The sequence below is a fragment of the Dermacentor albipictus genome, chromosome 3 (genome assembly GCF_038994185.2).
Source record: "Dermacentor albipictus isolate Rhodes 1998 colony chromosome 3, USDA_Dalb.pri_finalv2, whole genome shotgun sequence".
Classification (NCBI taxonomy): domain Eukaryota; kingdom Metazoa; phylum Arthropoda; class Arachnida; order Ixodida; family Ixodidae; genus Dermacentor; species Dermacentor albipictus.
In genome coordinates this window covers 185,440,432-185,450,915 of record NC_091823.1, presented here as the reverse complement: position 1 = coordinate 185,450,915, position 10,484 = coordinate 185,440,432, and the positions used below count along the sequence as shown (strand labels likewise).

The window sequence follows — 10,484 nt, the reverse complement described above, 5'->3', positions numbered from 1 at the left end:
CCCACCGTGCATTGACCAATACTTCGAGAGCTGACGCCTACACAATAACCGGGGTAGGTTACAGCACTTGTTTCTGCTCTGATCGTATAGTGTTCGAATGATGTCGCGACAACGCAAGTACTTGCAATAGGGGCGACGACCTTCCACAACTCCAGAACATCACAAAAGACCGTTTGCACATGTACCAACCAGCCAAACAAACTAACCACGGCAGCGAAGACCACTTAGATCGAACATACAACGCAGAAACACCTCGTAAAGGTTTCACCATAGAGAAAGGTTACACCTTGTTGCACAGACGCTCACAAGAAATTCAAGAAATGTCCAAAGCGCACTACCGCCGCCTTTTAAAAATCCAACGGGAGCCAAGCCAAATCAGTAATAAGTTGGCTATTTGGGTGAACGCAACGCACCCGTTAGAACCACCGGGTACGCGCACGGAGGAAGGAAACTAAGGAGAGGCCCTACCCCCTCCGCGCGCTAGGAGAAAAGTGTGGCAGAAATGACGTAGTAGGTTCTCAATTTTTTTGCTGCTTTTTTATTTTTTTTGCTGTATGGCCACGCCTTTTGGGCCACAATGGCGGCGTTGTTCTGATTTTGAGCGCTCACACGTGTTGCTCTGGTACGTTTCGTGCCGTGGCAAAGGCGCTGTGTGGGCGGGTTTGCGTTAGTCACCATGTCTTGTTGCGCTGTGTTACCTGCACCATGCTCTGCCGGATGTTGCGCGAGCGCGCGCGCTCCGCGCGCGATACCACGCGCAGCGCGGCATGGTTTCGCGAAAGATGTAAACAAGAGAGGAGGGTGGCACAAAAGGCGGAGCATCGCCATGAGCAACGCCAACTTCCGGCTTCACTTTTGCTTCACAAAGAGTGACGTCAGGGCCTCTCCTTAGTTTCCTTCCTCCGTGGGGTACGCGCAACGCCGGCCATTTATATAGCGTAATATACAAAGCCACAAGAACGTTTGAATCCATAAGCACGAAGATCAGACAAATCCATGTACTTCCCATCATTCCCATGGTAGGACAACGACTGCAGCGCCAGAGTTCCCTCTAGTAATTTTGTAGGAAACTCTATGGCAGGAACTATGGCAGGAACCATAGAGTTTCCTACTAAATTACTAGAGGGAACTCTGGCGCTGCAGTCGTTGTCCTACCATGGGAATGATGGGAAGTACATGGATTTGTCTGCTTTTCGTGCTTATGGATTCAGACGTTCTTGTGGCTTTGTATATTACGCTATATAAATCTTATATTCTCGTATATTTCAGCGCAATCTATATTCTTCGAAGTGCAGAAGACGCCGGGAACGCGTACTATTGCTATTAATTGCAACGATTGAGCTTGTCCAGATGGTCAAATCGAAACGCACCAAGCGTCTCAAGGCACTGGCATGCTCGCGATAAATTCATAAGGGCGTTTCATTCGATTGTCGATACATGCATCCGTGGCTTAATGGTTTCAATATCAGGCTTCTGTACTAGAGTCTCTGTGTTCGAATCCTGCCGTCGGGCAATTTTAATGATGTTTATTTAATCATTTATTATGCAATAAACTGTTGGAAATTACGAGTTTACAAAGTCACAAAGCCGTTTGAAGCCAGAAGGACGAAGTTTAGGCAAATCCATGTACTTCCCATAATTCCCATGCTGGGACAATTGGCTGGGACAACTGCTCCCATTGTAGCTCACGTAGACACTAGCGCCAGAGTTCCCTCTAGTAATTTTGTAGGAAACTCTATGGCAGGAACGGCGGCCTTTCTTCCACCAATCCTCCAGTCACCAACCTAAAGCCCCTTAAACTTCGTAAAGTACTGCCACGCTTTGAAGAATGCCGCCCCCTTCCTCGAGCGCTCTGCCCGAAGCCGATGCCGCGTCGCTATTGGCATAATGGCATCACGTGGCCCCTTGCGCCGGCTTCGTTTGTTTACAGTCGCGCTTCAGTGCCATCTTTGCTCGAGAAGCGGCGCTTGTTGGCGGCATTCCTTCCGTACCTATTCTGTGTTGTTTTGATTTTGTGAACGCCTTGACGGATGTTTTGTGGCAAGTGCGTCGTCGCTTGACTTCATTTTCTGTTACCATGACCTGCTGCGCGTTTGGATGCCAATATAGATTTAACAAAGGCAAGAATATGTTCGCGATACCGTCCGGTAAGCGTAACGGGTTAAGAAGAAAGACATGGCTTCACCGAATCGGGAGGGAGAACTTCCGACCAACTTCCTCCGCGCGACTTTGTGATCTAAGTTGTGGCTCTCTCTGAGTATTGTATGTGCCAGGCTTGCGTATTGTGCTGCGGGCAATAACGTAGTAGTATATTGCACAGTTCACTGTGCATGTTGTCATTTGTACGCACGCTTTAACATGATTTTTACGCAACGTCTGCTTTGCTTATATGCGCACTACGTGATCGTGTTAGTCATATTTGGTGGGCTTAATCGTATTGAACGCCAACTGGCTTGAGTTTTCGGGCACACGAGGTTGCGTGCGATAACGTGATTACGAAATTTTTAAGATTCAGCGCAGTCCTTTTGATAAAATTTCAGTCTCGATCATAAAAGCGCCTCAGCCCACGAAACACGCAAGCAGCTATTTGATGTCTAAAAGATGTCTTCAACGGCTAATTCAAAAGCCTAGTAGTTGTCTTGGTCAAGATATTTTGTAGCCATGGACGTCTAGAAGTACTTCAGTTAGCCCTGCTAACGTTACGCTAAAAGTTGGCTAATGGACAGCTTGACAAGAACAACTGAAGACTTTTATTAGACATTCCCTCAAATTTTTGCGGCAGCTCTTACAGTAACACGACGTTTGCCCACAGTTACAATTTATTTTAAACGAGGCATGGACATCGGAAAAAAAAAGTTTATATTGTCGGACAGAGTGATGCAGAGGTATTTTTTCCAGATGTGAAACATGGGAATAGTGTAGTACAGCCTCATTGGTCAATTTGTGCTTTTTAATTAGACCAATCAATTGAATGCCACCTGTCAGAATTATTTTGCAAATCAAACAAGATCTGTATTGTATGCTGATATACTTCCAATGTTCACTCATTGACCTAAACAAGAACATCTCTGCGTGAAACACACCATTATTGACAAAACTTCGCCCTGCTGGGTCTCCACCAAATTGAAATAGTTTCTATCAAAGAAAATTTTTTGTCAGTGATGCTGCAGTTCAGGCAAAAATTATATCCTGGTTTCAGCTACAGGGGGCACAATAGCCTTACACCAGTATACGAAACAGAACACTGTGCTGCAATGAGTTAAGAAATAAAGGATAGTACACATCTGGAAAAACACTCTGCGAACCACTCTAACTAGCAATATAAATATTTTTTCTGATGTCCATGCTTCATTTAAAAGTAAATTGTAACTTACTTTCCGGGTGCCTCTTGTAAGGTAACGCCAAATGCTTGCACAGCATCACGCAGAAATAATGGCCAGTTCTTCGGCATACCATCCATTAGTGAATTCCTTGTATGTTGCATGTTACAAGATACTGAAAGATAAATCATAATATGCTGTTATTTTTTTTTCATAAATTGTATGATGAGCTTTTCATGCATAAAAGGTGATTGCAAGCTAAAATGCAGCAAGGCATCAACTTCACACCATGTCACATACTCATACTTTATTACCTAATAGATTAGAAAAGATGCAGAAAGTGTAATTAAGAAGAGTGACAAATAGCAGCAAAGGTGATCATCGATAAATCTTGAAGATGATTGCCGCCGCTGCCAGAGTAGGCCAGCCTTCGTAGGAGAGCACTGGCTGCCCACAAAAGCTTGCTGTCACAGGCCACCCGTGACGGTTCTTGTAGACATAGGAAAGCAATACCTGCACAGAACAGGAAAAAATGGCAAGGGAGGAAATGGGAATGTTGAAATTGGAACTTCAATTAGCAATATGTGCTACGTAAGAAGTTTGGCTCGCATTAAAAATAAATTTAAGCATTCCTTTCTCTTAAATTACGGGTATCTTAAGGTATGTATGCGATGATGTTTAAAATGACTAGTATATTTCCTATCATGAGAAGCCAACAAACACTGACACCAAGGACAACATAGGGGAAATTACTTGCGCTTAATAAATTAAATAAACGATAAATTAATGGAAATTAAAGTGGATGAAAAAACACCTTGCCGCAGGTGGGAACTGAACCCACAACCTTCGCATTTCGCGTGCTATGCTCTACCAATTGAGCTACAGCGGCGTCGTTTTCCCATCCACTTTCTTGGGTATTTATGTGTCCTAGTAGAACACTGGGAGTGTTAGCCAGCGCCCCAACTCAGAGGCCTTGTTCCTGGCATATAGTCGTTAAGTTGCATAGCAGAGTCAAAGTCAGCCTTTAAATTATTGTATGGTGTTTTGTGGCTAAAAAGCCACTTATCAACCTGTCAAACAAGTCTGAAAAGCTTCCTGCAAAATATAATCAGTTTAAAACAGTAATTCACTCTGCAGGTAAATGATGTACTAACTTAAGTTAAATAGCGTCTTATATTGTTGAACTAAAAGCAAGTTTGGCATTTTGCGCTGCCTAGCTGTTGCCTTTCTTTCAAACTTAAACATGACACAGTACAGAGTAAGCAGGTAGCATGCAAAGGAGGACTGGTGATAAAGTAGTGTTCCAAAGTAACACTCCTAGCTGGATCAATCACTTTTGTTGATATATTTTCAAGTGACCCTAATTGGCTTCGGGCAATACCTCACACAAATGATGCAACACCTTGGATGATGCTTCATACAAAGTTGAAAGTATCTCATGATGTGATCAAACGATAACATTGCCCGCTGACTTGGAAGTGTTAACATGCTGTTTGCGTGAGAAAGTGCGAAGTGATTCGTATAGGTGGCAAATTATCAGTGTATCTATACTCTCAGGTAATTCTGAGCATCTATGCTGACTTGCAACTGAGAAGCTACTGCACACAAAAAGGTGTATTCAAGTAATGGTCTATGCAGAATAATTGCCCACCTAGTGAAGAGGCAAATGTGGCAGGCTAATGGGCCAGGGCAAATAGATTGATAAATTCTGATAACACATCCAATGATATTATTGAAATAGGTGATAAAAAACAGCACAGGTAAAATTGCAGTCATGACAAAATTTTAAAAGCACCTCTGCAAACTGCTGGAACCCTCAGCATCATGCCTGTTCTACACGCACATATGTTGCAGCGCAATCTATATCTCAGACGCAGGCGCATCCACAGATCACTTTGTGATCTCCTCACAATAAGGTTAAAAAACAGTCTGGCACAAGCTACTTGATGCGATTCATTTTGCAAGCACCAGCCAAGTGCTCATGGTGGTAGAACGAAATTGAAGTTTGTCCTTGTATGGAAGCCTTGGCCCATGTTTTATCAATTCTAGCGGCAAAGCACACCTTTTACAGCACACATAAATCTTAAATAAGACTGCTTGCTGATGCTGTACAGTAAGTTCCTGTAAAGAAACTAAATCACACAGAAAACATTTAGAATACCAAACTAATCAAACACTGGCTTGAATACATTTGTGCATTAGGGAAGCAAGGTGTAATGTACACTGTTGTAGAAAATTTTTACTCATGTATGGAATACTTCTATGACACAGCAGAGTTAATTTGTGAGTTCTTACATAGCAATGACTACCTACAGGTAAATTTTGTAAGGCTTAGGGAAACTAATTATTAGTAGAACTGTGTATGTACACTGGCACTGAGAAATTGGTTATAATAGTGGCAGCTTATAATGGACCAGAGCTAAAAAATGGCCGTTGGTGAGACACCAACTAGCTATTTTACCACGAAGCGCTCCCTGGCCTTAACCCACATAAAAAGCACTGGGAGGACCAGAGAGGGTACAGTACATTGGCTTACACTGATCATGATGAGGTCCCGTCATCCAGCTAGCGCCAAGGTACAAGAAGGATGTCCAGCCGTCTATAGAGTGAAAGGGACAAAATAAGATAGCATCAAGTCAGTTGAAAGGCAGATTTGCAATTACACATAAGGTGACCCAGTTACAGTCATTCATAAATAAATGCCAAGCTGTCGTGATTTCACTCCCAGATGAAGCACCTACTAGGTTAAAGGTTTTGCTGCTTATTTAGAACAAAACAAGTGAAATTTGTACATCAGCAGACGATTTAATTTGGAATTGTATAGATGAAGTAAACATTGCAGTTATATTTTTTGTTTTGCTATAAAGTGGGATAGCTACAAACTGCATAGTCACTGACACACGCGCGCACACGTAAGTACAAAAGGACACAAAATAAGGCGAGTTCAGTCTGGTTCAGCATTACAGCCAGCGCGTCATCTTCGAATGCACTCCTTTCGGTTGGCTCGTGCTACGTTAACCACAGGCTAACAAGCAGGACAAAGTTCTGACTGTTGTTGCGGAAGTCGTGGAGCGCGGTAGTGCTGAACGGCTGAACACAAGCAGAACCCTCGTATAAAAGTAATGACGAAAGCTCGCAGGGCAGAAGAGCCCATATATCAAGAATTGCCGCGGGTAACACCTAAATATATTCACATTGTTGACGAAAAACGAAGCGCAATGTATTTCACCCAAGTAACCACGGATATCCGGGCGACGTCCGACGGACGTCCTTTCTGGATATTCGGGATGTCCGTGGGATATCCATGAATGTCCGACGTACGTCCGAGGGACGTCCCTGGGAAATCCAAAGGTAATCGCTTTGGCATCCGTAGTACGTCCGACGCGGACATCCAGCATGGACATTCAGGGGACGTTCAGGATATATATATATATATATATATATATATATATATATATATATATATATATATATATATATATATATATATATATATGTGTGTGTGTGTGTGTGTGTGTGTGTGTGTGTGTGTGTGTGTGTGTGTGTGTGTGTGTGTGTGTACGTGTGTGTCTTCCCGGGGATATTCCAGATATACACATGCCTTGAAGCGACAATAGTAGCCGGGACACATTCAAGCACCGGACCATTATATATATTACATTGGTCTAATGCTTGAATGCATTCTTGTTTTAAATAAACGAGAAATGAACTTACACCAACTTCCAAATACAATTAAACGTTTATTGTCACCTTATACATATACATAAAAAGACCAATAAGCAGATATATGCGTACTGTTCAAAGAACAAATAAATACACGGATAAAGAAGAAAACTTGCAATTTCAATAGCACAACACAAGGTAGAGAACAGCAGAACAAAAATACTTATTGCCCACCCTGCTTTGACATTTGAGTTTGCAGCATGGAATAAAAAGAAAGAGCAAAAATACATCAATTAGCATTATTAAGCAGCGAAAGCAACAGAAATGACATGAAGGAATTAATCTTGACTACATCACTTCACTAGCACTCTGCGACACGGGCACAAAAAATGACATTAACTGGCTAATGCCTTAAACTTTAATGTCATTCGCGGGGTGCCACACGGACATGCTTAATGGTATTGCAGCTTAAATATTCGCGACGTAGTGCGTTCTCGTAAGTAAACTTGCCGCCAAATGCGTACTCTCGTTCCCAATGTCTCCACATTCTGACGTGGCTAAACGAACTATTAGTGAAGAACAATCAATATATTCTTCACTTTCTTTAAACAATAGCTTTCTCGTGGCGTAGTGCGTTCTTACAATTATTAAAACTCACTTGGCCATCGAATGCGTAATCTCGTTTACAATGTCCCCGCCGTGGCCGTAGTGACCATATTCTCACGATATTAAACAAACTTGTAGATAAAAACAACTAATATATTCTTCACTTTTTTAAAAGGAGCTTTTTATTTTCGTAGAGATCAGCAGGCGATCTTGCCGCTACTGACGGCTACAGCTCTGATCATGAGCGCATTAGCCAGGAGAAGCTCTTTGCCAGGAGAATCAAAGGGCGCCGATGAAGAGTCCGCGGTAGCTAAAGCAAATGTAGACTCCGGGGTCCTGCTTACCAGAAAACCCGCATTGACTTGTGCGTACACCTCTCCTAAGGGATCCTGTTCCGTTCTCACAGCGAAGTGAACCATCCGAAGCGTCACGTAGAGTATATCCATCAGGGAAGCAAGGCACATTGTCCGTAGTGCGCGTAGTGTCACAACCACCGTCCTGAACTTCCGATGTCGCCTCGGTGCAGCGACCAGCATCACAAGGCGTACAAATGTTTGCAGGGACAGCCCGACCGCACATGTTAATGCATGCGTGCGGGGTATACGCGCCACTGCACAGTTCTAGACTTGCGAATTCTCGAGCTGTTGACTGCTGGCTGCCGGTGCGAGATCCGAAGTCCTCGAATATCGTCTTTGTTTCCAGCGACGCTCTTTTTCGCGCGTGCGGCTTCTCCCGCAGTCTAGGCATCCTGGCACCTGTGAAGAAAACACATTTCAATACCCAAACGAATTAAAAAAGAAATCGATGTAGCTGTCATACCTTCGTAGCTGAGTAGGAGACTTCGGCAGGCACGGAAGGTGACAAACGCTGCTCCGCTGCCCTTAAAACGATCGCAGAATGAAAAATGGCGTGGCGACGATGGCTAGAGCTTGGATTGGATTGGATGACTGCAGCGTTCTGCTTTGCCAAGGTTCTAACACTTCCACGTGCATCTACGCAAACACAAATAGGTTTTTAAAATATTCTATTATTACACAGTGAAATATTTACTTCTTCTGGGAATATTTGGTATCTGATTTTCGAGTTTTTAGTTTCTGCTAAAGCTGTCGGCGCCAGAAAAACATAGCCTTTGAGATTACTGTCAATTCATGGCGGCTCTGACGCATTATAGCTTTCGTAATCGCTTTCAACGCATGCAGCCACCAAAAGCGTAGCCTTTGAGATTTGTTTTTGTTACCTGTAATGATATTATTGTATGCACAATTGAACACTGCAGACAACTTCCTGTTTTAAGAAACCAGCCAAAAACAGGCGCACACAGGAAACATACGAGAAGACAGGAAAGAGGCTGGATGAGGCCTGTCTTGTGTATGTTTCCTGTGTCCGGCTTCTTTTTTTTTTTTTGCTGGTTTTTTCTTAATACAATGCACCAACTAGCCCAACAACGTGTTTTACTTCCTGTTTCAATGATAAACCTGAACCTACATGTTCGGAGGTCAGGACCAAAACTCTATGATCAGGAACTTTTCATAATGAGGGGTAACTTGAGTGCTTGGCTCTAGGTCGAATAAGTGGCTTCAAATGGGCGCTTATATATTCTGCTAGTCATCCACAAGCATTTTTTTAAAGCAAACTGCAAATTGTTTGTATGACCCACCGATAGAAAAAAAAATCGTATTTTAATACTGCGATGTTAAAGTGGGCAGAATTTATATCAAGTTGGAAATATATTTATTTTGCTTTGAAAAAAGGATGAACTGTGTCCGATAGAGAACAAAAATAAACAAATATAATATGAACAAACTAAAATTTCCGGCAATATATTTATGCTAGTTTATATATAACTCACTAGTGTATATCCTGGGCATGCCTATTTATGGACAGCCAGCGGACGTTCAAAATGGGATGTCCCATGGACATCCCGGTGGGATGTCCTTCGGACATCCAAACAGGATATGGACTTTTCCTGTACGTCCCACGGACGTCCGTGTTGGATATCCGGATGGATGGACGTTGGGACTTATGGTGGACGTCCCACGGATATCCGTGGTTACTTGGGCACTTACCGGAAAAAGTGTTATCCGAACGTGCGACGTACAAAGACGCACCGAGACACGAAGGCGGCGAACGCAGATCCCGCCATTGTGGTAGTAAGCCGTCGGCGAAAACACGCAATACAGCCGATGTCACGAAGCACTGATGCAAAACACACGGCAAACAGCATCAGCACAGCTAAATGACTCCAGTTAATATCCAGTATAAATGTACAGAACGGCTTGAACAACTGGCATAACGAACCCACGACCGAGACATTGCGGGCGGGAGTGGCCGTTTTTTTCAAACTTCCTGCCTCCCAGTGTTTCCAGCACAGAATGAGATGTCCGACAAATTTGGATTGTGCCGCCGAAGTGGTCGCAGCGCGGTGGCTCTGTGACACCGCTGTGCAACACCGGCATTTCGCTCCTGCTGCTGCGCGAGCATAGAATGGTTTCCAGGCGTTGTGTGCGCGCCCTGTATGGAAAACAATAACACGCCCTTGATTGTTGAAGTTCTGGTGTGAAATTATTTAATATTAAAGCCAATTAACTTATGTTGCTTCGAACGAGTTCGATTTGTCTGAGGCGTCTTTTATTCGCTAACGTCGACGGCCGACGGTAACCGCACATTTAACACGTCGTTTGGCATTGTATGCACTTTTAGACAAAAAGATCTAGAAAAGTTCTTGAGTTAGACATTCTGAATGCGTTTACCAAAACACTCTAGTGACACCCGTAGTGGGTTTTGCCGCAGATAGAATATATGCTAGCATATTCCAAGTGCTGAGGTTATGTTTAGAAGAAATTCTATTTTCAGTCTTATCATAGACCAAGACGTCTATAGCCGTTTGTAGCCATT

The 10,484-nt window shown here is 43.3% G+C and overlaps 2 long non-coding RNA genes across 2 annotated transcripts; both read right to left on the bottom strand.

The window, feature by feature from the left end:
• Positions 1 to 3,612: 3,612 nt before the first annotated feature.
• Positions 3,613 to 10,071, bottom strand: LOC139057049 (uncharacterized). The gene is made up of 3 exons (XR_011512548.1): positions 9,656 to 10,071; positions 5,857 to 5,919; positions 3,613 to 3,833 (listed from the first exon to the last, which is right to left on the bottom strand). It is a non-coding gene; the product is annotated as an uncharacterized lncRNA (long non-coding RNA).
• LOC139057048 (uncharacterized) lies at positions 7,041 to 8,504 on the bottom strand. The gene is made up of 2 exons (XR_011512547.1): positions 8,409 to 8,504; positions 7,041 to 8,344 (listed from the first exon to the last, which is right to left on the bottom strand). It is a non-coding gene; the product is annotated as an uncharacterized lncRNA (long non-coding RNA).
• Positions 10,072 to 10,484: the final 413 nt, after the last annotated feature.